This window comes from Rhyacophila brunnea, unplaced genomic scaffold (genome assembly GCF_057557595.1).
Source record: "Rhyacophila brunnea isolate RB1 unplaced genomic scaffold, BYU_Rbru_1.0 scaffold_9, whole genome shotgun sequence".
NCBI lineage: Eukaryota > Metazoa > Arthropoda > Insecta > Trichoptera > Rhyacophilidae > Rhyacophila > Rhyacophila brunnea.
In genome coordinates, this window is record NW_028233361.1 from 40,387,421 (window position 1) to 40,414,594 (window position 27,174).

Sequence of the window (27,174 nt, forward strand, 5' to 3'; positions counted from 1 at the left end):
AAGATCATTTCTATTGAAAATAATACCATATTTAAAAATTCTCTTTCCTATAGTTTAGGTAAATTATTTTATAATTGTTAAACGATGACAAAAATATGACAACTGCATTTTATAAATGCAATAACTATAAATACATTTTAATATTTAATTATAATAATCTTATGTTTCCGTTATAAGTCATTATACGTGATTCCACAGACATTTTTTTAACATGGTAACACTAGCGTCAAGTGTCATTTTATCATCTGGCATTTTGTATTTCTGCGGGCTGGCGTATACAAGTAAAATAATATTCTGCAAGTACATGCCAAACGAATTAACACTATCAATATCCATATTGAGATAAATTGTTAAATGAATATGAGTGTATGGACTGTTTTATAGCACGCGAATTTATTTTGACAGCAGTTGTCAGTGGTAAAATGGTAATACGGAAAGAGGCGTGTTCATAACAAAAGTTGTCTATGGTTAAGGATTCCTTAACTCTATACTGAGTATAGTCTATAGTTAAGTCATCCTTTTCGGCGACTTATCCTTAGGATCGAAGTCTTAGATTGTGCATGCCGCTCTTACACCATTCTTTCGTTTAACTAAGAGGACGAGTAATAATATCAGTAAAATCGCGTCTTGTTAATCGATCCAAACTGACGTAAATACTCAAACGGTGTTATATTGTAATTTAGACTCGGTGGCACAATGCAAACATCAGCCGGCTCCTAATCGCCGAGGTTTGAATTTCAACTTTGTATTCAAATATTTATTATCATACGTGGATCGCTATACCAGAGTCTACAACCAAATATGTACTAAATATGTATCCAGCGATGCATGCAGTATACGTAATGCGATTCCAGAAACGTGACCTATATTTCTTATATAAGTGGGTACCTACACTATATATATATGTATATTATATATGTATCAAGGAAAGTTGGCTTTTAGAAGTTGAGCTTGCATTTTTCCATTTGACGTACAAACTGTAAAGTTAGCTTCGATATTAAAAACGGTATATTTAGTGTCACATTCCAGTTGCGACTTTTGCATTTCAAATGACTAGTGGAGATGTAGATCTGGCAATAAAAATGCTAAGTTGGCTACGCTGATTGCGCAGCTGTCTCAAATTCACATTAATGCCCTCTATAGTCAGGCCATGGCACAAAACTGTAAATTTTGATCGATTGCTATTTATTGATGGTAAACTGTCTGATTGTTTCATATTGAAAAAAAAATGGTAAATACATTAATTAACGAAATATATGCAATTGAACTTACTTCGAACAGATAAAGGCTGGTCCTCACACATATTGAGCCAACGGGCTACTTGGAACTCGCCATTAAGTGCCACGATCTGACTACATACCTACCTTAAATTCACATGTTATTAGTGGAGCTTGATAAATGGAGCAAGAACACAACGGGTTGCAATGCTTGCCACAATTCTTCTAAAATTTATATTAGCTATTCTCTTAAATACTACTTACTTACCTATGTTTATTTCAGTTATCACTTGGCATGGGTGAAAGTATACCAGGCAACGAAAGTAGAATAATGCCTGATTCATTGATCAGGGCCGAATCTGAATGCCTCAAAATATTAATGGTAAATAAAAAAAGCAACGAAAAAACGCCCTCGGGCCGATGCGCGCGAAAGCGGTCCAAAAAGAAGGTCAAACAACTCTACAACGAAATCAACGGTTAAATACCTCATATGTTAATGTAATATTTACTTAGTAGGTACCTACGAATTTACCAATTATAATATTGTTTAGTTTAAACGTAAAACATGTTTATGTAGAGTTGGCAAACAATATAAAATTAAAACGGACCAACGCAGTACTATAAAGTATCTAGTTGCTATCTCATTTTGATAAAGACTCTTATAACAATATCAATTCTTGATTATATTCCCGAGATAGGTCCCATTTTTCATTGACACATAATATGTATTTCTGAATATTTATTTATACTGGGCCAAGTGTTCAATTGCGTTACAACTTTGCGTTTTTCTCGCCGGACTAGCATTTTATTTTAGAATAGTCACCTAGCTCACAAATTTTGCATCTGGCGTATCGCGTTAAATCTAGTGTTTTTTTGACACTGCCAACAGCTTAAAACTTATCATAATAAAGACCATATTTGCTTGAAAATCAATATGCTGATCTTGTGTACCTGCATTATTTTTTTAATTCTATGACATTTTATTACTACAAAATTCTTTTTCGATCTTTATTCGTAAAAAAACAATATTAATAATTATGATATTTTCATTCTTGAAATGCTTCAAGACCTTTCCATCTAGAATGAAAGTTAGCAACACTGCTCCCTTGTCGTGTTGCTATTTTAATACATACTGTTAATTAAATCACTAAAATATTGAACAGGTAACCAAACTGGCACGGGGTGCATTTGGGCGCTTGAATAATATCTTTAAAAGTGACCTAACATTGTGTCTTAAACTTAAACGTAAAGTGTTAAACCAATCTATCGATAAGCAGATAAAATGGCAACGAGTTGGACATGTCGCTCGGTGGATGGACAAACGTTGGACAAATGCCGTCACACAGTAGGCATTAAACGACTACAGCAACGCCCTAAAACCCGCTGTATAGACAAACTCATAAAGTTCAGTGGATGTACGCGGCAGCGAAGAGCTAGAGACCGAGAAGAGTGGAGGAATCGAGTAATAAATGTGACGAAACACAATATGAACAAAGTCAGAGTTAGACTAAAAAAATCTATTAATAGCCAACTGCATCTGATAAGGTGTACTCACATAGGAGGTATTTCACTGTCTAACTTATTGTCGTGTCAAACCAGTTCATAAGAAATGGCCCGAGCGAGTACAAACAAGATACATGAACTTTTACTTAGGAAAAAATGTGTGGGCATCGAAATTAAACACCGGGAAGGTGTGTACGTATACATTTAGTAAACTTTCTCATTCGAGAGATGAACACAAAACTTACAAAATATAAGTACCTAGATATATATCTAATGTTGTAATGGTAGCGTGCATCTGTTTCTGTTTTATATGAAAGTTTGAAGGTTAGATGTACTACAATGATTGTTAATTATTACAAATTCAAAAACAGTATGGTATGGAGTAGATAATAATATCAGCTGAATGCAGAACTATTCTAAACATACATTTGAAATTTTTCAAGAGAGTTTTTTGAAATCACTTACTGAAATTATTTATTATCTTTATGGATAAAATGTACGCATCATATTTTAGTAAGATTATTGATGAGAAAATCGGTGCATACACTTGTCTACATAAATAATAAATAACTGAAGTAGGCTGTTTCAAAAAAACCTTCTACAAAATATTTAAAATGTGAGTTAGAATAGTTCTGCATTCAGCTGACGAATTGTAAATGGATATTCCTTGCATATCAAAAAAGTTATCTCTGCCATAAATTGAATTACCCATACACATTTCACCTGAAGAATAAAAAGGTCCACGTTAATGGTACTGCCCATAGACATCAAATACGTGCAAATTCATTTAGATCTGTAAATACAAATGAATGAGGTTTAAAAATGAACTCTACATAAATTATTGCAACGAGGATGCATATAGCAAATTCGCGTTCAAGTATACATACTTAGCGCTTTGTTGGCGTATTCTTATGTGTTTCTGGGCTTGAAAAAATAATTCCATCTAGGTGCAAAATACCATTAATTCCGGTTGCGGTCGGCAGCATAACCTGGTGACAATTTCTCGATTTCACGAGAATCTCTAGAAATGAGAATTCTTAAAATAGATTTCTCCATCACAACCTTTAGCTGTGGGTACTGAAGCAGTACCAATTAATAATTCAATCCACCACAAAATAATTCTCACGCTATTAAAATCATAATAAATTATACTTGAGTATTTTATATGACCCCCACACCCACGATGGTCGCGTGGCTTAAACGCCGGCCTATAGAGTCGAGGGTCCCAGGTTCGAATCCTGGGTCTGGCAAGTACACATACACATACATACATGTTTTTCAATTTGTGTATGAGTCAGAGTATGGACCTAATAGGTTGAGCAAGTGGCTAACATCCATTTCCCGTAAAAATAAAATATGTTGATACAAACCTCCACTCTGTGGAGGCCCATATGATCCTATTAGGATCGGACATGGTCGAAAGAAAAAGAAGAAGAAAGAATCATAGACGTATTAAAAGTATACGGTCACCGCTTTATTTATATATTATATAAATGTTTTATAAATGAAACCGCAATAATTTTAAATGTAAGTCAAAGTATATATTTTATTTGAATCCACACACAAACGACATAATTAAATAAACGAAAAAATTTCGAACCTGCGGCTCAGAGATCATAAGTGCAATGCACCAACATCTTGCTTATGGTTAGGGCTTACCTGCAATCGTATGTACTAGATACGTTATCCAATTATTACCATAATTTCAAAATAATATACAGATTACATGTTTTAATATGCAAGTATAATAGGTACACTACATAACTTAGTGGGTTCCACCTACCTAAATATTTCCAAGCATGTCAGCAATTAAAGAACAGGGTGTCATCGCATGCACAGGTGTTTAAAAATCACAAAGCTTCGTCAGGTGGTACGCAGTAAGGTGGATCTCACGTGTATGCGTGAATGCATGTCGGCGGATAGGTGTGTATGACATTTTACAAGTACCGATGCGAATTTGTAGAATGACTGACGGGAATCGAGCTATGATTAACAGAAGACCAAAATACCAGGAAACTTGTACATGTGCAGTTCGCCGTATCACACTTCACCATGAAATGTTGTATCGGAAATATATGGCCGTATAAATAAAACACGGTTCTTGTCGGTTTACACTTTAAGGAATTCAGCAGCAAATAAATTTTGAAAACAGCCGATATATTGGATTATTTGTTAGATTAGGTTAGGTTTTCATTGAATATTGCCAAAATCAGCCATGAACATTGAATTAATGTTCATATGGAATGTAATAAAATTGGAGACCGTATAGTATATCTACGGTCATCTCTTACCGATAAGAAAGCTCACGGCGAACTGTGCCACGGTCAAATGTTTTACATACAATTTACATGTAACCCCAAAACTGAAAATACAGTAGGTATCGTGATATTCGGCAAGGTTTGAGTTGTATCTGTACAAAGGTCAAATCATAACGTCAAGACAAACCAAACCACACCAAAACGATTAGTTCAGCTCATTTCAAGAGGCTTGGATTGGTTTCATTCAACTGACTTGGAATGCAGGTCTCCAAAGTGACACATGACACACCTAAGAGTTATCTTGATGGCAAAATATTAGTGTGAATATGTAAAATTAACGCCTTTTATAGGTTTACTGTAAAATCTGTAAATACTGTCATCGATAAACTAATTTTTCATGCTGATTTGGTTTCCGACATGCGCATAAACATAACAAACCTGCTCTAACCAGTTTGAGATTTGGATGCTGAAATAAAGTACCTATTGTCTAGAACAGTGCTTTTCAACCGGTTTCGCTGCACGGCACACCATTCAAACTGCAAAAAAATGCTGCCAAGGTTCATTTTTCATTTTCATAATTTCATGTTGCGAATTTCCCCTAATAATCGTAATAGTATAAAATAATATACCTACTTTAAATATTAAAAAAATACATAGAAACTTCCCGTCAAATCACTGGAGATAGACAATAACGCTATTTTCACCATCGGTTTCATTGCTCGAAATGCAACAGATCTTCAGACTCACCACACCGCTTGGGAGCTCCTGCAGAGTTATTCTAAATAATTAACACGTTTCCGTTATTTGTATGTACCAAAATAACACGGATATCACTCGGAACAATTCCATAAACATGTCGGTTATCCACATTGCTAACACGGTTAACATGTCTTACTTGATTCCAACTGCATTCCATTAGAATGTCTAATTGGATAAAAAAAAAAACTAATGAAATCAAGTAAGACGTGTTAACTATGTTATTCAACGACATTTGACAACTCGCAATTAACGCCTTCATGGGCGACAGTGTTAAAAAACATCACGCCTGACAGTTAACTTCCCGGGATAATTAACCGCTTGACTACGACATATTTGAACATGACATATCATATTTATCACTTTTTTATAGTTTTTGCAGTAAACCAATGACATTAATATGGACGAAGCATCTGGAAAATAAAATGACACTCACTTTGTGTCGGGTCTGCCGGATGGCGAAATTCATATTTTAATATCGGTATCCTACGCTCAAATGAACATTCTGCTTGCAAGCGGTCTGGCGACACCGCTGGGTCTGCCCATACAAAATTTCTGACTGTCAGGTTTCGACTCCGCCGTTATTATTGTGTTACAAAATGCCAATGTGCCTAGTTAAAAATTGTAAAAAAATCTACTAAACACTCCAAGAAAGATGGGATATCACTTTTCATGTCTTAGTATTATTTATTATTGATAAAATGGCATTTGAAGATATTGATGTATGTTTATTCAATGCAATTGAATGACAGAAACCATGCCTGTGATGCGCTGGGCTCACTTGCGTCTAATCTCCGAGAAGTCGTAAGTAACCGAGAACTGTTTCTAACGCCATGACACTAATACGCCATTACAATAAAGGTTATATTACTATAAATTCTCGAAGCTTGTATCGCATAATGGAAATGAATACGTCTATGGTCACGTGACGTCTGTGAATGACTTTCATGTATAATTTCTTGTGCGCGTCGATATGAAGTGAGTTGTCCATTTAATATGTCATTGCAGTAAACCCTTAAATGCATGATGGAAACCCTTTTGTAGGTACATACTTATAACTTTTCCAATCGACCACATTTAATGTTAAATATTATTATAAATTAACAGTCTCACCTGTGAATAAAAACTTCATCCACTGCAGTGAACTGCAAGTTTTTAAATAAAATTTAATTCACACAACAATATATAATGAATAATACAGTTTGTTGTTGAAAGTTAACACCATGCAAATAACGGTTAAGTGATATGTTAGAATAGGTCTGTAAACACTCGCCATCCCCAGCCATCACTCACATATCAGAAAAAGAACTCTAAACACAGATAAAACCTAGTATGATTGTGTGAAGTGGATGGCACGAGCCAAGCAAGCTAACGATCCGAATCGATACAACACAACATTAAAAATACAAACATACCAACCACCACGCACGAGCATAATGTAAAGTGTAGGTACCTACACCTTTATTAATACCTGCATATTTTCTGCTTTGAATGCGTTTAATAACAAAGTATGAGAAAGACAGGAAGCTCTCATATTATTTTATAAACAACAAGAAAAACAAAACCACGGAATTTAATATTTCGTGAAGGTATGATTAATTGCATTCGTGGGACACGGACCACGGGGCACCATCGCTCGGCGAACACTGTGATATTTTATTGATTAAGTTATTTACTTCCGCGCTTTTGGTAGAATTTTTGCCTCACTCTAATTTTTCACCGAGATATTTTTTTTTCATTCGTGGATAATGGGGCACAAAATTGAATGGTGGGTAACCTAATACCAGGGCAGTCATACTTACGCGAGATACCTACTAATAAGAATGCCAATTTGTACGTCTCTGTCAGCTGGCAACGTGACACTGAGCCAATACAAACTTAGAAAACTGTAAAAAAAAAATGCCAGTTTTTCTTGTGCAACTATGTAAAAACAATCATATAAATGTAAGAAAAATCGATGGGATTAATTACCACGTGTAATTATGGCGCGTCATCAATATTCCCTTTGAATTATGTGACATTTATCGTGTTGAACGAAGCAGTGATTGGCTGATACATGAACAGGGCTTATGAAGCGTGTTAATTCCTGTCCTTCCGTTTTAACAACTAGAATGCGGCAACTTTAACTTGAGGCTCGGCGACGTCGCGGGGTGTTTTTATCAAACTACCATATTATAAGAGTTTTTCCAGGAGGTATTACGATATAGAATTAAGCGTGTCCGGAAGCTTTACTTCACACTTCACCGTGAAATGTTGTAACGGACATATATGGTCGTATATTAAAAACCGTTCAACGACTTTGGGTCGTATAATAGGTACCTACTGAGATAAAATTAATTTCCAAATAAAACACGGTTCTTGTCAGTTTACTTACAGGAAGCCAGCGGCAAACAAATTTTTAATATAGCCGACATACTGGATTATTTGTTAGGTTAGGTTACGTTAGGTTTTTATTGTTGATTAATCAATAAAACGCAAACATTTTTAGTACTTATTCCACTTTTATTATTTAATAAAGTTGGGCCGGTTTCGTTCGCCTCAGAGGGATATTTTCAACGTATTATTAAATTATGTTAAAAAATATTAAATTATGTTGAAAATGTCCCTCTGTGGCGTACGAAACCAGTCCAAATTTATTAAATAATAAAAGTGGAATAAGTACTAAAAAAATTTCGTTTTATTAAATTAATCAATAATACAATGCAGTTCCACCATGAAGTGACAGTTAACACAATAAAAGAAATTAGGTTTTTATTCTTGAAGGAACATTGTTGTCTGCAATGATCCACGAACAAAGCGAATTTTTTGTAATCTTGCTGCTATAGAGATGACCGTATATTATACATCTCTCTTTCCGAGAAGAAGTCCACGTCGAACTGTGCTACGGCGAACTGTGCTACGGTGAAATGTAATACGTACAATTTACATATGTAACCATGGATGTTACCTACGCGTTGTAAATGTTATATTATAACATAATACTTACAAGGAATTTTAATATCCAACGCACGTATTAGCCTCGCGGATAGGCAATAACATAAGATTAGTGTAGCTGCTTAGTACCTGCCTAGCTAAAAGTAACGGGAAATTAATTTCGATATTATCCCGTGATAAACGATGCACGACGGCCGGAGACAGCGCCTTTATAAAATACTTAGGTATGATATAAAAATAAATTAAATACGCTGAGCGTAATGCGGTTAGGGGTTTCGATAAATTGCGTTTGACAGATTTACGGCCCGAGCAATATTGTCTTTGGATGCTGGAGATGAAACTGTGGCTCGTATATAATTTATGTATCATTACCGGCGGTGTAATGCTCAAATTAAATTGGCAGATTACGTCTGGCCCGATCGTGAGCAAATTGGAACCAATCCTATTTCCGTCTGCCACGAGACACGAAGATACAAGCGAAGAACGTACGAAAATATCCGAAGCTACCGCCCGCTTGTTAGGTTAGGTTTGACAGCTAAGTTTTGACGTAAATTGCTAGGGAAAACCGTTTAGTGTAGCCACCAATCTAACGAAGAAATAGTTTTCGGTCAACCTATATTTTTAATACTACCAACACTACGTTTATTTTAAACCAATAAAAAAGCAAGGACCAACACGATCGAATCGTTGCGTGGAAATTGCTTATAGTGTAAAGACGTTGGTTACGACGGTCGTCGTGTATCGTTGGATCTGCGCGTCTGTCAATGTAATTAAGCCTTAACAACCATGGGTAGATCTTAAGTTCGTCCAAGCTTCACATGAGTCACAACTTAATAGATAAATTCTACTTTGGTTAAATTTATCTAATCTAATCTAATATTGGGAAGGTATTATTAGACGGATAATTATTTATGTACCTATTGTTATATTATTTCTGTCGCTTTGGATTTTGTTGGATAAATATTGTTTAAAAAAAAATGTATTCAGTTGAAAATGTCCCTGAGGCGGACGAAACCGGTCCTAATCTATTGATTAAAAGTGGAATAACTACTACAAAAAAAATGCGTTTTATTAAATAAAAACAACAATACAATGCAGTTTCACCATGAATTGACAGTTAACAAAATAAAAGAAACCAAAATATTCACTAGCAATAATTTATATGGCAGAACAACGTTTGCTGGGTCAGCTAGTGATATATAATATTCTATATTAAAATTTATGATATCTCCGTAATTATTTTCAATTAATTTACCTTCCACCCTGATTGGTATAATATTTCCTGTGATGGATTAATGAAATACGATTTCGCATAAATCCAGTTAATCCTCTTAGCGAGAAAAGAGACAGTTTGAGAGCCGCACGTACCTACACTTTATGAAGGGAGTGTCAACGTTAAAAAAAATATTCCATTAAACATTTTTCATTTGGCCTATTAAAGCTAAAATAACAAACGGGGACTGAACGCTCAGCACGGTGCGGGCATGCTCTTAATAATAATCATTATTATACTATATATATAGGTATACACCCCCTTGTACATGTTATATTTATATAGGTAAATTAGTACACAGTAGCACCATGACCACGGCAAAATTGTGTTGAAGTTAATAATGGTATTGTTTGCTAGCATAGAAAGAGGCATTGCAGTAAATAAATTCGAATACTGAATAAACACTCACGAATAGCGTATGGTACCACAGTGTACTAATTTACCTATATCAATACGACCTAAGGCAGCGATTTCCAAACTGGGACGCGCCTCTCTGGGGAGGCGCGAAGGGGTGCAAAGGGAGGCGCGAAAAGTTTAGCACAATAAATTAATGTAGCTACAGGTTTGCAGTTTGCAAATGCATAGTTTATAAAACGGCCTACATAATGTTACTACATAAAAAAACAGTCCTATAAAAGGTTGTTTGCAAACCTGTCTGAAACTATGGAGACTAATGTTATAATACCTAACTTCAATTGTGAAACGCGCTATCTCGTGAAAAAATTAAATAAAATGGTCAAATCATAATGTTGAAATTTGAGACAAATTTATTTAGGATCGATAATTTTGTTGTTAAACTTGTCTATTTGGTTGAAATTAATAAAAAAAATGACTGAATAAAGAATAAATCAATGCAAGGACCACTAATGCATTCACTGATTTAAAAAGACACAGTGAAGGCATTCATAAAAAAATTGGAGCTTTGGAAAAAATAAGTTCGCCATGTTTCCACTTCTAAATGATTTCTGCACCAGATATATCGAAGCAAACAAAAATCTATTTACTGAGTTCTTAGTTAGTTTGCTAATGCACTTTTCACATAATAGTAAAAAAAAGTCGCCTACGGCGCTGCTTTGTTTCAGGACTATTAAATATTTTAAATATGTGGTTGTGCGTTGCAATTTGACGTGATACCTATATTATGATGATTGATATACGTAAATGATAACTCCCGTGTATAATTTAGGCAACACTACATTAGAGCACCACACTGCCCTTAACCTCAGCTATATGTAGATGGGCCCGTCAAAGATCCTGGCCTGGGGGGCCGCTTCAAGATGTGGGGCCCATGATTAAATCCATTTGTCAATGAACGATGATGGATTTGGATTGACTAGTATTGAAATTGATTGTGCTAATAAAACACATTCATCGCATGAAAAACAAATTAATTATTAGTACATTGTTGACCATTTAAAAAAGTGTCTGTATTAGTTAAAGCCTGAATATCCCAAAAGGTGAAACCTGAAACACTAATACATAAATGATGTATCTATGATATATTTTAAAGAAGTCAGTAAATAGTAGTGATTTGTACTTAATACAGCATGCGAAACATGGATCGTCGGTAGAAAAAGGACCAGAAAGTTGCTCGTATCACAGTGTGGTAGACTGGTAGGTAACATGTAAATCGTACGTATGAATTCAATTCACCGTAGCACAGTTCAAAGTGAGCTGTATTGAACAGATGGGTAATAGCAATGAAAATAAAAAAAATGTGTGTACTTACTTCGTGGGGCATAATGTTCATTAGATGCAATAAGAATATTAATTTGATAGTGATTTGTATTAAATATCTTCATTATTATAAGCTCTTTGACAGGTACGAATTGATACTTAAAAACTTAATCGCACATACCAAAATTTAAAAAGTAGGTATAGGTACAAGGTACAATATGATTAGGTACATTTCTAATTTACTTACCTACCTATGTTTTGCCGTATTTTCTTTGTATTCCGGTGATTTTTATTACGTATTTTATTTAGACATGAATTATATCTCAATTCTATACGGCAATCTATTTTCGATACTTAACATACCATCTGACGGTTAACTGTGATACGGCCAACTGCAAAGTACAAATTTCCGGACACTGGTACGGAGACGTGCATGCACAGAACAGAATAGATAATAAATTTTAATTCCGATATTAATTTTCCGATTCCGTTTTGAATGTGTGAGTGTCCTACGAGAATTAAACACGCATTATGCACGTGCAATAGTGTGTGTAATACACCAATATTAAATGAACGTCAATGCATAAACCGAGAGCAGTTGTTATTTCAGAGTTCCCTGCGTGCATGTTTTGAGCAAAATTATAAACAAAAATGACTGTTCATAATGCGTCAATTACATTGAGCTACTTTACGAGCTGCTTGTTGGCGAATTTACAATCTGCCTGTAAAGTCGCCCAGTGCCATCATCGAACAAGCTAACAAGCAGATTGTAAACAATCTACCGAGAAAAGTTGAAAGCCAGTCAACTTTACACGCTACACGCCGGCGTGTGGGCCTACTGCGTCTGCGCAGGAGAGCGTAGTAGCGACCTCCCGGTAAAAAACGAACTACGTTCTGTCAAAATAGTCGCTAGTTTGTTGGCTTCTCAGCGAATGGAAAGTTTTGTGTGTGATCATCACAATCGCAGTAGCTGAATCGCCCGCTTTTAAATTTGCCAACAAACAGCTCGTAAAGTAGCTCAATGTAATTGACGCATTAGTACCTACAAGCGGCCACATCCCATCATGATCATGTTGTAGCATATCATTCAAAAATCAGGAAACTAGAAATCTATTTGCATAGAAATCATATTTTGTTTTACCATAACAAAATTAAAAAAAAAAATAAAGTTTCCAATTGCGGATATATACTATTAGACAGCCTACCTGATCATTAAAATATAGTTAGGCATGTAAGTACAGTATGAATTATTTATAACAATATTTTCATGGCCGAAAATATTCGCTCAGTAGAGTGCAAATTAGGTTTTTTTTTTAAATATCAATGATGGACCAGACCATCCAGTAACTAGTTTATTGCATTGGCGTAACATGGATTGAAATTATTAAAATCTATTTTTGAATTTAGAATTTAAAATTATAGGAAAGTTTAAAGTGATTCAAGACAATATGATAATTAGAGCAGTTAGTTGCGTACAGAAGTACATGGAGAGACGTTTTACGTGGCTGGGACACGTGTTCCGGATGCCGTCAAAGAGTGCGACACTTCGTACCCTTGTGGCACAGCCTCAGCGATTGGCGGGTAGCACAGCGAGCGGTGCTACAAAAGCGATCCACGCGCTGCAGGTCTGGAATGGCGGAAGGCGCAAGAGTTGACTATGGACCGAGGGAAGTGGCGCGAACTTGTGCTTGCCCTATGCCCCAACGCTAGTGACAGGGTGAAAGAAGACGAAGAAGTTGCGTACATACTCAGTATGTACATAATATATATATTATAATAATATATAAATATTATCTATTTAAACAGACGAATATTATTTAATTAAATTGTCTTTTCAGTACATTAAAGGGCAGTGCTTTGGCTTTATTTTCACGTATTTTTTTAATATTTAGTTCAACTATGTCTGAGTTACGTTTCTTTGATCCTAATGAAAGTAAAAAAATCAATCGATGAATCATGTCACATTATTAGTGACGTGCAGTTGATTTATTTTGACGATAGTGGAGGAACCTCCGCACCCCCGGCACTTTTCAAATCGAAATTGCAGTTACACACGACGTGCTTATCTGAATAACATAAAATGTAGTAAAACAACTAAATATAAATTATTTAAATTAGAAGCTAGACTAGACATTCGAATATTTTATTTACACAGTGTAATTGCCTTGTTGCAATTATGTACAACACTTCCGTAATGAAAAATTTGCATTACTTACGTATGCATAATTTATCATACATACATATATTATAAAGACATCTTTATAAAATCTGTTTTCTTATTGATCCGACCCTGAGACTGAATACGGTACGTCACTGGCCATACAAGTATGTATGATGGACCAATTACGTATTTTTAAAAAAAAGTTAATGGTACTTAGTTTCATATTGTAACGACGACTTGATAGATGTTTTATTTATACATATTTTTCGAGTGTTATTTTATTTTATTAGTAATCACGGCAACAACAAGAAAACTCTTCAAATCTAGCAAAGAATAAACGATTGAATCATAATATACCGAGCAATTTGATGGGGCCATACAGAATTTATTTTCATACTCAATACTTACTGCAATACAAGATGTTCATCACTGTCAAAGTAACAATATGCCACCTCGTGGATGGCCCCTATGGTATGGAATAAAATCAATTCATATATTTAAAAAAACTGACCATAAAGACGCTAATCATTAGTAATCACTACTAAGGCATAAAGCCCACCAAAACGGCGCTCGGTGCGCTATCTACGAAGTAGGCCCCCTCCCACCCGCGCATTACCCTTCACCTATGTAATCAGGGGCACAAGAAGCACAAAATAATAATTATTATTATCAGCGTCTCTCATAACAAAGCAATAAAAATATTATTAAATTTCTCGGGGCTTGTAATTAATATTCACGATGACATAATTCTACCAGCGAAATATCGGACACGCAATAACTAAACAATGAGTTTACTGTTATTAAATAATGCCTTCTCGCCCGTCTATCGACGATGCTTCCAGAAGCGTGATTTTGCTTGCCGTGTTCAATGAATGTACTACGTTGTATTTTCGTTAATTCGTGCCGCTGAGAAGCCACACAACGGTGAATCATGGGGCGGGCGGGCACAATGCGTCGTCAAATCCAGTGTGCGCTGGCGTATTTGATTACGTTGTATTTTCTATGATTTACGCGCCACTTGTGAAATTTTGCGCGAGTGCCCCACTCGCTGCGTTAAGTGGGTTTTACGCCTTACACTAATGCCGCCACGTCTTGTAAAGAGACCGAAATAGTAATGCGCATTAGTATCCGGCCCATGGCCCCCACAAGGGGTAGACTGACAGGGCATTAGCCTGGGGGCCCGGCGTGGCGGATTGTCCAGATAAACACACATCATAAATTTGCTTAAATAGTAAAAAAAGTCGCCATCATGCTTAATGTCCATCAACATTTTAAATTACATATATTGTGATTGTGCAATGTAAATTTTGATTATTGTATGTCGATACTCGACACCTCCACATTTAAAGTAGATGTATGAAAAATACAAAAATTGCTAGTAATACACTGAATATGTACCTACCTTTAATTTGACCGAAAACACAATGTGAAAAACGTTAACGTAAAGCGGCATATTGACTTAGCGATAGGTAGGGGTCCCACCAAAGATCCTAGCCGGAGGGCCCACTTTAGCATGTGGGGGCCACGATTCAGCCTGTTACCGCGTGTCGGTATTAGCGCGAGTAGCGACTACAAAACATTTGTGTAGACTATGAAACCTCAGAGTGATAACCATAGAGGTATTAAATTAAAAGAGGGGCAAGGAATCGGCTTTCTCATACAGCTGAATGAAACAGGCCAACAATAGCCGATAACTTACGAAGAATAGTGACGCGATAAAAAAAAATCAGGGCATCACAGAGGATTTACTTTGGTCGTTATAACGTACCCATATAATATAATGCTAACGTTCAAATTTTGCCACAAATTGATTACCAGCCCGCTCCACCATACTTTTTCGCCATACTAGCCGGCTTCACCATACTTTCATATAACCTGCCGCCCCTAGGTAATAACATATAGAGAGTGGGTATTGTTCGGCAAAATGAAGCCGTGTTTCTTGCGTATAACGCGCAGTAGAACCGCAATTTTATTATAATTAACCTATGAAACGTTATGCCATCATGCTGCTTCTCAGTACGGCTACAAAATTGAAACATAATATAGTTAACCACATTTAAGTATATAAACTAAACATAATTAACTTTATATTTAACACAAAAATAATAAACTTCAGCAATACGTGCTCGCATTTTTTTAAAGAATGTAGTCATTCAATTCAATATTTACCGGAGACGTTTACAAAAAATATTGAATTCAGCCGTATAAATTATATCTTACTCGTACGCATGTTGCGGAGATATTATAAGCGTGCCGAATGTTTTCTCACTTGCAGTTATAGTTCGTTTTTGTTCAAGCCTTGCTTCCCTCGCATTTTTACGACCAGTTCTCGATTTTTTCCAAGTTAAAAATAACAGCGACATAATTTCCTTATCAACGTGACTCAAAACTGGGTGTAATACTATAAATATTATAATATTGATGAAAACCATAAATATTATGATCGATGTCATAGATTCTATGAGAAGTGCCTGGTCATATCCGGTCCACTACACCCCTGAGAGGGAGGCAACGTTGAAACGCGGGCAATACGAAATTCCTTCAGCAGTAAATTTAACACACGGGGCGCACGCAAACCGTTCGGACTTCTGCAATTATTTGATTACATTATACAGCTAGCACCTAAGTACCGAATTTTAATTAAAATGGCCAACACGGAGAGCCCGGGGAGTAGATATAACTCATTGAATTCAAACAATAAAATTTATTCTTTGAAATTGTTTCCGTAGGTACGATAAAAATTATCGTTTTACCTGCGTAGGCAGGAATTTAATCAGTTATCTTATCGAAAGAATTTTACGAAGTATCTATTACAATTAGGGATTCCAATCCCGGGATCCCGAGCTATTTTCGATACCTATGAATCCCGGGATTGATAAACATAATCCCGGGATTTCGGGATTGATTTTTTATCAATTTTTATGGAACATAAAATAAAAGCGAAAATATAACAGAAAAAATACTTTTAAAAAAAAATAACTACATTAGAAATACTCAGTTTGATTTATACCCATGTGTAAGTTGCCGATTCATTTTATTTTTTCACATAAATTATTAAAAATGAGAAAGATTGGAAAAAAACAATGCTTCGCACTTTTAACAAAGTAATTCCACCATGATCTCATACGTTTTACGGCAATTACATATTTGGCTGACTAATTAGATTTATGAAGCGGAAAGGCCATAAGTAGGTACGCCATGATTATTTGCTTTACTATTTCAAATCTCGCTAATCCATTCGTTAAGTCTTTACTATCAGAAACAGCAATCTCATATTAAATTCACATTATTATTTTTATATTATATATATATTTAATATTATTTACTCCATTAAACTTATGTATTTCCAAGATTGAACTTAGATATACAATATTAACAATAAATGTCTTAAATATTATTAATTATACTAGATTTATTTTTGACCGATTTTATCAATGTGTGTAAATATAAATTTTTTATATTAACAATGGAAAAAAATGCCAATCCCGGGATTGTCAAATTGTAATCCTGAAATCCCGGGATCAGAATTTTGGCTCGGGATTGGATTCCCTAATTACAATATATCAGCTATTAGAATAATATATTACCTACACCAAAAATAGCACCAATAGATATTATAATATCGATTTAATATTATTAAGGTCATCCAAACAATGAAAGTCAATCAATCAAACAAAAATAACCATTTTACCGAACGTGAGAATAAAACATGATTCACGCGTCGATTTTCAATTCACACTCTTAAAAAATTAAACGAGGCGTTATGCATTCATCAGTGGCTAATAATGTCTGTTTTTCGGAGGTAAGCGATGGGTGACAGCCAGGGAACTCAGAAATTTTCTGAAAGAAAGAAAAAAATTTCTTTTCTGTGGTGACAGCCATACTAGGCTAGTATTTAAAAGTCTACCAAAAATAATATTTGAATAATTACTTCATTATTTTATATTCCACAAAAATACTATAAATTGCCAAGGCCATATGTCTGTAGGTAATAGGTATGTATTATCAATTGAAGATCTTGGCATAAAAACAGCAAATGTCACAAAACACTTTTTTTTCAGGAGAGGGTAAAAACATAATATCTTGGTTATCAAAAAAATTTTTATTAATTTGACAATGAGAAATTATAGAGAAACCGTATATGCACTATATGAATGTAAAAAAAATATTAAATGTATTTCGGTTAAATAGATATTTAAAAAAGAATGAGTGTGACATTTGCTGTTTTTACACAATTTTTGGACATTTGTTGTTTTTATTGCAAAATTGAAAAGATCGAAATGTAAATAGTATGACTAAAACTATAATTTTATTAAATAAAATAAAGAATACATATTTCTGTTATTTTTTGATCATAATACAACTTTTAATAAGGTTTGGACATATTATTTACCTATTAACAAACGACTTCAATGTTTCTAAAAAATCAAGAATTAAATATTTGAAAAAATGTTTTAATCATGTGCGGGTTAATACTGATTAGCTTCATATTATTATTATTGATTTAATTTAATAAAACACATTTTTTTAGTATCTACTTATTCCACTTTTAATAAATAAATCTGTACCGGTTTCGTCCGCCTCTGTTTTTCTGCCAACTGTTTTCAACAGTTGAAAATGTCCCTATAAGGTGGACGAAACCTATCCAGATTTATTTATTAAAAGTGGAACAAGTACTAAAAAAATGTGTTTTAATAAATTAAATCATTAACACAATGGATTTCTACCATGAATTGATAGTTAACATGAAAAAAGAAAACCGATGAGCCTCGTCTGACACCTTCACTATCAGCAAATTAAACGTTACATTTATTGGGTTTTGTAAATATTTAGCTAATTTTAAAATATTTTTTTATTAAGCTACTTTCAATGGAACTAATCCACCATATGTTGTTTTAAATGCAATCGTGACTTGCATTTGATTTTTATTCACTACATTGAATCAATCCCACAGCCTAGAGAGAAACTGAAATGTTCGCAAAGCACTTCTCCCTTACTAGCCTGGTCTATTTTGTACATTATAACTAGCCTACAAATTTTTACAGAAAAATGTCAAAGTTTTAACCTATATTTCATATTAAAAAAAAATTTTTCTCCGGTCTCTTTAGATTTTATAATGAAGGGCCCAGAATTTTCCTTATTGCATCAAACTGAATTTTAATGAAAGTCACCGTTATTTGGTAAAAACGTTGCATAGTTTTGTTAATTTTTCTCTTTCGAGACGTTTCAGATGTCTTGCTAGGAATATTCATGATAAAATATAAAAACAATCATTAGAAAACGTTATAAAAAGCAATAATTAAACGAATCAAGGATAATTTGACAGCTCAGACACTAAATTGTATGGAATGTATACTAACATTACTAACGCCGCCTGGTGATAAAAGTGTAGAACTACTGGACCTTTGCTGTTTTCACACAAAAATGCCTGGACTATTGCGGTTTTTAGAAAAGTGGCATATTTTCGAGAGCAGATTTGAAGGACTTATAATTTTTTTTAAAAATGTATCTTTGCACAGTTGTATGTAATCATACACAGGGAATATAGAAATGCAATAAAATGAAAATGGAAAAAAGTGGACATTTGATGTTTTTATGCCAAGATCTTCAATTATTATTTATTGTCGGCTTGCTCAACCAAACGGAAACGTAAATATACGACTAATACGTAAGCAGCAATTACACTAATACAATCAAACAAAGGCTCCAACTAATTTGGTACATTTCACGCATACAACACATACAAACAATTACACACGTATTGTCAAAACCAGTGTCATACTATCACACGCACTGAGGCTGTAGGTATACCTAACATGTTTAGATATATGTAACTTTTATATAAGTAGATATCCATTAATTTAGCGCCCTGGATTCAATACAAAATGGTCTCATGGTAAACACGCTGAACTACCAAAACAGCGGAATTTTAGCCCGAATTCGAACCGAGGTTGGACATTACTTTTTGTAATATTTATTAATCTTTTTTTCGTGCAATATATACTATAAAACGGAAAAATTTAATGTTTTAGTTCAGTAAAATACTGAAGATGAACAAAATACATATTCAAGTCATGTAAAAATGGGAACGACTACAGATGGTGGACGAGGAGTTATGTCTAATCTAATTTAGTATATAAGTATATAGGTACATTGATATAAAAGTACATCTTGTTTTATTTTTACCTATATGTAGAATGCTGACAGATTCTTCCGGCAGTGCAAGCGACTCAGTTAGGTGTTGATATCGTTACTTTCAAATGACACCAACACCGTTGCAAAGTGATTTCGAAGAATATCCTTCCTCTACTAAGGATACGTTTTTCATTTTTCGGGAATCTTTATTCGGTGTGTCACGAAACAAATTCACCATCCCCAGTGTGCCGCCAAGTGAAAGGTTTGGCATACACTGCCCTAAGGGCTGAAATTGATGTGTCTGGACGATGCTCCAGGGGATTTAAAGATGCGAAGTCATATATTTAAAAGCAGCATAAGTTTAAATGGGTGGAGACGGGTCAAGGATGGAGAAAGTTTCTATAGGAGGCCCGAATTTGTAGAGTCGAAAAATATGATTGATACAGTATTTATGCAACGACATGAATTTGAACTATACCGTATCCGTTTTAAATTATATAATTTTGATTTTTTTTTTTGAAAAATACCATTGCCGACTCAAGTAGAAAGCCGATACATTCACAACGACTGGTCCTACCTTTTCCGCCCCTCCCGTTATTGCCTATGGATGACCTATCATTGCCTGCCACTGTTCAATAATCTATAGAGTGCTCATACTGACGCGTATGTCGTGTTCACACAGAGAATGGTTTGATTTGGATAGATGGGTTACATGATAAATAGTACACTAGCATTTACACACCTTCTACAATAATGTAATGCATAGATCAATGCTACATATTTTTTGGAAATCGATATTACCACAGGTTTTTGTGTGAAGGATTAGTCTGGCTTTGACAGCTGATGAATAACAGGAATGTATAGTATTTATAAATAACACTGATAGTTAGGTAAGTAATATATTTGATTTGAGAATTTTTTATAATTCAATTTGAAACGAGAAAGGGCGAATCAATATGTCAAGCAAACTGGGATCTGATTTTGACAGCTGAACAGTGGACCATGTCACTTCCCTCCATTTTCGAAAGTGAAAAAACAAGCTGTCACTTATATTTTTAGTATGGTTTTTCGTCTGGATTCGGGATGTGGAGGTGAACAAATAACACCGGAATTGTTTTGGAAACGGCAAGGTATATTTAAGTTAATATTATAATATAATAGTTACATTTTTAATAATTTATTTTACGGAGAACGAAATGCGCGTGTTTACTGTTTGGCTGTTTTGCAGCATATTATCCGCCATCTTGTGTTTCGCTTTCAACGAGAGCCATTGTCGAAAAACGGCGACGTTGCAATATTTTTCAACGGCCATAATCTACGGCATTGCCGGCTCGGCTCTATTATTATTATTTATTTTCGTAATCAGCGCTTTACTATTTGTTGGATTTGATACTGACTCGGGCCTCTCCAGATACATAGAGACATCCCCAAATGGGGACCATACGGGGGTGTAACAACCACTCGTTGCTTGTGCAAAAAGATTTGCTCAGGCTTTATTAATCTAAAGATAGCGCTGAAAATACTCATTTACCTAAGTCACTTTACGTCTCGGATCCACAACACTATACACTATAATACAACTACGTGTATTCGCCGCGCAATCAAAAGAATAAAAAAAATGAGTTCAATGTCATTCGACAAGACGTCGAATGAGAAACGCGTGAAATTTACATCAGAAATAAATAATACCTAGGTACAGAATAAGTCACGTGGGAGAGACCAATTATCTACATTTTTTTAAATACATACCCAAGTACTTAAAAGAACAAAGGAAAAGGGCGTTGCGGTGACCGGGATTATATATTTATTTTTCCATATATTTAAGTACAATAACGGCGATCAGAGGCTCGCAACTGTTTCGACCTTTGTTTTAGTGTCCCCTGGGGAGAGGATTTGGAAACAAAACAATAAGTAATATTGTATTGTATTAAACATTCAATGTTATTTGTACTCTTGGTGTTAAGACATTAAACATTAAAGCAAGACAAAAAAAACATAGCAGTCACTAACTTAACTAAACAGTAAACACACACACACTTTATTATAATACTGGACTTATATTGGTGGACAGCCTTACCAACGCGTTTTTCTTGCCGGATCTAGCATTTTTTGAATACCTAGGCGTCTAGCTTGCAAAGGTTGCATCTGGCGCATGGCGTTAAATCTAACATTATTACCACATAGCTTAAAACCAGGGAACTCAGAAATAATGGGAACTGAAATACATAACGGGTAAGGCGATAGCAGGTAACCGACTCGAGTAAGGAAGAATCCGGGTTAAACTTACACACGTGTCAAGAATACGTTTTACGCCGAATACTGAAAACTGCACTCGGTTAATGGATTTACGCTCATTTAATGTTGGTGTATTACACACACTATTGCACGTGCATAATGCGTGCTTCATTTTCGTAGGACACTCACGTAGGACACTCAAAACCCTGCATCAAGATGCGGCGTATTGAATATAGCCTATCGGTATTCTATTTATTATCTGTTCTGTGCTTAAAACTTTTCATAAGAAAGCTAGAATATTACACCAGATTTGCTTAAAAATTACCATGATGGCCATTGAAACTGTAGGTATACTAACTTACCAATAAAAGTATAGGTAAGTACAAAATATTTTTTTAAGTGATGAGTGATGACCATATTTCGCAAAACTGCCTTATTTTTTTAGTTACAAGACTTATTTATTAGTTGTAAAACATTGAATTGTTCTCCTGTCTTTGTTCTTGTAAATAATTATGACCTAGGATTTTGTAATGCTTATATTCTAGACATGTCTTCAATTTTGAGATAATTTAGCATTGTTTTCTGCAATCCACTAAGCTTATTTTCTTGCCCTGTCTGACATATTTTTCTGAATGGAAGTCGGTAACATCATTGTTAGATTAAATGCTAAGTACTTAAGTACTAGGAGCATGAATTCAGTGATGGCACCATATTATTTGCAAACAAGCATCCGGCTAACGTGTAACGAAAAATCGTCACAGCCGATTCGAAAATAGAAAAATCGCCCATAATCAGTGATCAGATCAACTAGATGAGTAAAAAGTTCAACCAGGGATGAGGAGTCGGAGTCGTTGTCAAAGGAATTGCTGGTGAAGTAGAAGTAATTAAAATCCGACTGATTCCGAGTTATTTGTTTGTGAAAAGGTATTATTATTAGATTATATTTTTCTTATTTATTTATCAGTAATGTGTACTATTAAAATCAGAGCGTTGCAGCAGAGCTCGGAGCACTGGAGCATGGGATTTTACCCGGAGCAGGAGCGGAGCCGGAGCACAGAAAATTTGTAGTGCTCCACTGCTACGAATGTTTTTTTTATTATTAAGTTTTCGCACTAAAATCGAATGAAAATAGTATATATTTTGACACTTTGCAACATTGGAATTATTTGAAATATGTCAACACTGCCGAGTGATAAATAACTTCACTTTTTTGACAGAAGAGGCAAATAAATAATGAGAGACGATTTTCTGTCGGTAATTTTGTTTAATAGAATTAATAATGAAAATGACGATTATTTTAAAACTACTTATTTTTTAATATTCGTATACATATACTTATTAAAACTTTTTACCCGGAGCGGAGCCGGAGCAAGTATTAGGTCCCAGAGCGGAGCTGGAGCGGAGCAACTCAAAAAAGGGTCCGTCCAATGCTCTGATTAAAATTCATTGCTGTCGGACTTTTTCTTGGATTTTTTAAACGACTCCCCAGACCCTCTGATTTTTTCGTTAATGGGATAAAGTGAATCAAATAGATAGTTTTACGTGTGACCGATAACGTCATAATAATGTTAGGTCCAGGATGAAAACATCACTGCAACATAATAATAGCTCACCTATCGCGAATGTGGTTCTGGGAATAATCTGCTGAATCCATTACAGGTAGACACCTCGACACCTGTAACTAGGCCGAGCGAATCTGGGCACTCGCACTAGGCTGGAGCGAGGAAAATGTTGAATTAATATTGGTAACTTAATCATATTAAAAACCCCATTAAAATTAGACCTGACGAGACTCCCCGGATTAGAATTAGGTAGCTATGTAGTCTGAAAATTAGTGAGTAATAAACCCGCATTAAAATAATTTATAATCCAGCCTAAATTCAGTTAAGAATATTTAATAACATATTAAATTATAAGCTTGGTGATACCTACTTTTATTAATATTTTTGATTATAGAATAACACCAGTAAATTCCGAGTAACACACATTGGACGAAATAATTATGTTGTTCCATACGAATGTCTGTCCCTATTTTCTCAAGTTTTGAAGCAATATTATACATACACAGTGGCGGGTTTAGGGACATAGTCTTTTAGTCCCGACACACTGACTGAATTTGAGACCCCCCCCAAGATGGAAAAATAAACTAAATCCCATACATTCCATCAATCATCGTAATATGTAGGTAGGTACTAAGTATCTAATAATGTCAATATATCTCTTTCCTTGTTTGAGTGGTTATGTTATAAGCCCTTTAGATCTTAGTTGCAGGGATTCTCTAATGCTTTAAGAAATGCGCATTTTTTTCGATTTCGGTATAAATTCAATAATTGTTTGACTGGTTTTAACTGTTTCGGGGCCCCCCTTTAAATCTTAAATCGCCGATAAGTATACAGGGAAAATATCGGGTACCTACATAATTATAATAATTATTTGATGGTAGGTATGTACATTTATACATTTTACAATAATAATGTATCTCTAATTTGGATCAACGATACAGTAGGTATCAATAGTTTGGACTAAAAATAGGTAAGTAGGTATATGTAGTAGCTTCATAATTATTATGTTATGACATTTTAAATTATTTAACAAACGAAGGAAACATGGTTATGTTGGTAAACTCCACATTGTCCACAAATATTATTTACATCGCTCAGTTGCCATTTCGATTATCTTACTCACAAAATGGCTGCATTTTTTTTAATTTTCATTACGATTACTTAGGTACTCGAGTGCAGTCATGCTTAAACGGCTCTTTAGTTAGACAGAGTTAACAGAATTTTCAACTAAATAATAATGCTGAGGTGCAGTATTATTATAGGCTGCTTATCTACCTATATCGTCTCATCGTGTCGGATTGTCGTTCCTACAAATTGGCAAATAAAAATCGTGTAGTGTGAAGTTCTCTGCAAATAAAGCTGTAATGCGAAGTCACTTGTAGCTAAAATACTATGTAATCAGTGAACCAGAAGCCCTTTTTTTGCTTCAATTTCATAGATGGTAATTCTATAGCATGGCCCCCACATCCTGAACCGGGCCCCCAGGCTAGGATCTTTGGCGGGCCCCCCTACCTATCGCTAAGGATTTCCAAATGGAGTACGCGGTAAAATTAATGTGTATATTTAGTGCATTTTTTGTATATTTTAATACCTACATCCATTTGAATTATGGAGTTGTCGAGAATCGATATAAAATTAAAAATGTTAACGTACAACCACATGATTTTAAATATTAACATTATTGAAGGAAAATAGCGCCGTAGGCGACTTTTTTTACTATTAAAGCAAATGTTTATCTCACTTATCTGGTCGACTCGCCTCGCCGGGCCCCCAGGCTAGAGGCCTGTCAGCCCCCCCATGTTCTATAGTACGCCATATCACAAAACCAGGGAACTGTTCTGTGCACAAAACCTACTGTGACCCAAAAATAAGTAGGTTTTGGTTTGTTTTTTTGGTCTCAAAACACCTCAACCAAAATGAAAATATGGAGTACTAAGTATATAATTACCACATTTTACCTTTCATACGTTTATTTTAGGGCATTTAGGGTATATGTATCTCTAGAATAGTAGAAGTTTTGGGTCTATACGTTTATCCTGGATACAGCGGCAAACACATTTTGAAAATAGCCGACATACTGGATTATTAGTTAGTTTGGGTTAGTTTAGGTTAGGTTAGGTTATCCTACCAAATAATCCAGTATAATCGGCTATTTTCAAAATTTGCCGCTGTATCCAGGATAACCGACATGTACCGAAGTTTTCTACATACCTAGGTATTTGGTTAATATACCTATGCAAATATATAGTCAAAAGTTTAATTTAAATATTAAATCATAGGGTACCTATCTATGGTTGAAATAGGTAGGTATATAAAAGAAAAAACAAAACATACCTTTGTTGTCTTGTGTCTAGTGCTGGTGATGTGGTCTTCAGAAAAAATAATTTAATTGTGTAAAACACGTAATTTCAGAACTTGCTCCCGTCACAATTTGGTTATTTGTTGTAACACACAAGAAACATCAGATTGGACACATCTGCAAAAACAATAATTTTGTCACTGATTTTGTTCACATAAACACTGCACAAATTAATAATTTAATTTTTAAACTAACCGTGTACATAATCAGGTAGTGTATTAATTTATGACACAAGGTGGTTTATGGTTGTAAAATAATATTAGCGAAAAAATAAATCCATACGTCGGATTCAAAAAATGTCAACACTGCATTTTGTGCACTGCGAGTGTAATTGTTTTTCACAGCGGAAAAATCTTTCACATGTTTCTAGATAACAATGTTTTATTACAGAAGGCAAGATATTCGAGTATTGATTTAACCGTGTTGATATTTTCCTGAGAAAAACGTGCCTCCCAACAAAATCGGTATCTTTTATCTCGCGAGCGAAAACAAATTAAAACAGATGTTACGTCATTGCAAATCAAACACCTTATACACAATTTTATTTTGGTACAGTCCCGCTCAGCCCAAAATAAGATTCACATAAAAACAATAACAACGGTTGGTGGTTTAATTCAGATATTATCGGATGACACTTGGTTATTTTGCGAGGCGATCGATCGTAGCAATTCACACACCGAGAATAAATTCAAAAAACAATGAAGGTAGCAACAGTCACGTCGACCAAAATTTTCTGTAGCTCCCGCCAACATAACGCCCTAGCAACGGCCGAAACCGGACTGAAATGAAGATCGTGTATTTTCGCGTCGTCGCCCGTCGGATCTATTTCAAATTGTTGTTTCCGCAGACTGCCGCAGTTGTGGCGCTAGCTGTCGCGCATGTCTCTTTCTCTTTTTTACCACTGCGTCTCGTATATTGTTGTTTCTTTTTAATTTGGGTTATGCTCACTAATTGATTTGAAAATAGGTTTCGAATGGCGGGCTAAGAAAATGCTTTATTATTATCATTAGGAAATTAGTTCTAACTTCTCTAACTACAGCCTAATTGAAACAAAACACGGGTTTAGAAACATAATTAAATATCATTTAGGCCCAAAGGGATGAG

General features: G+C 34.9%; 1 protein-coding gene across 2 annotated transcripts in view; it reads right to left on the reverse strand.

Moving 5' to 3' along the window:
• Nucleotides 1-26,851, reverse strand: part of Arl4 (ADP ribosylation factor-like 4) — a 219,214-nt gene extending 192,363 nt beyond the window's left edge. For both annotated transcript variants that reach the window (XM_085959786.1, XM_085959787.1), the window contains exon 1: nucleotides 26,046-26,851. The gene's annotated coding sequence lies outside the window, so the exon portion shown is untranslated. The remainder of the gene's footprint in view (nucleotides 1-26,045) is intronic.
• Nucleotides 26,852-27,174: the final 323 nt, after the last annotated feature.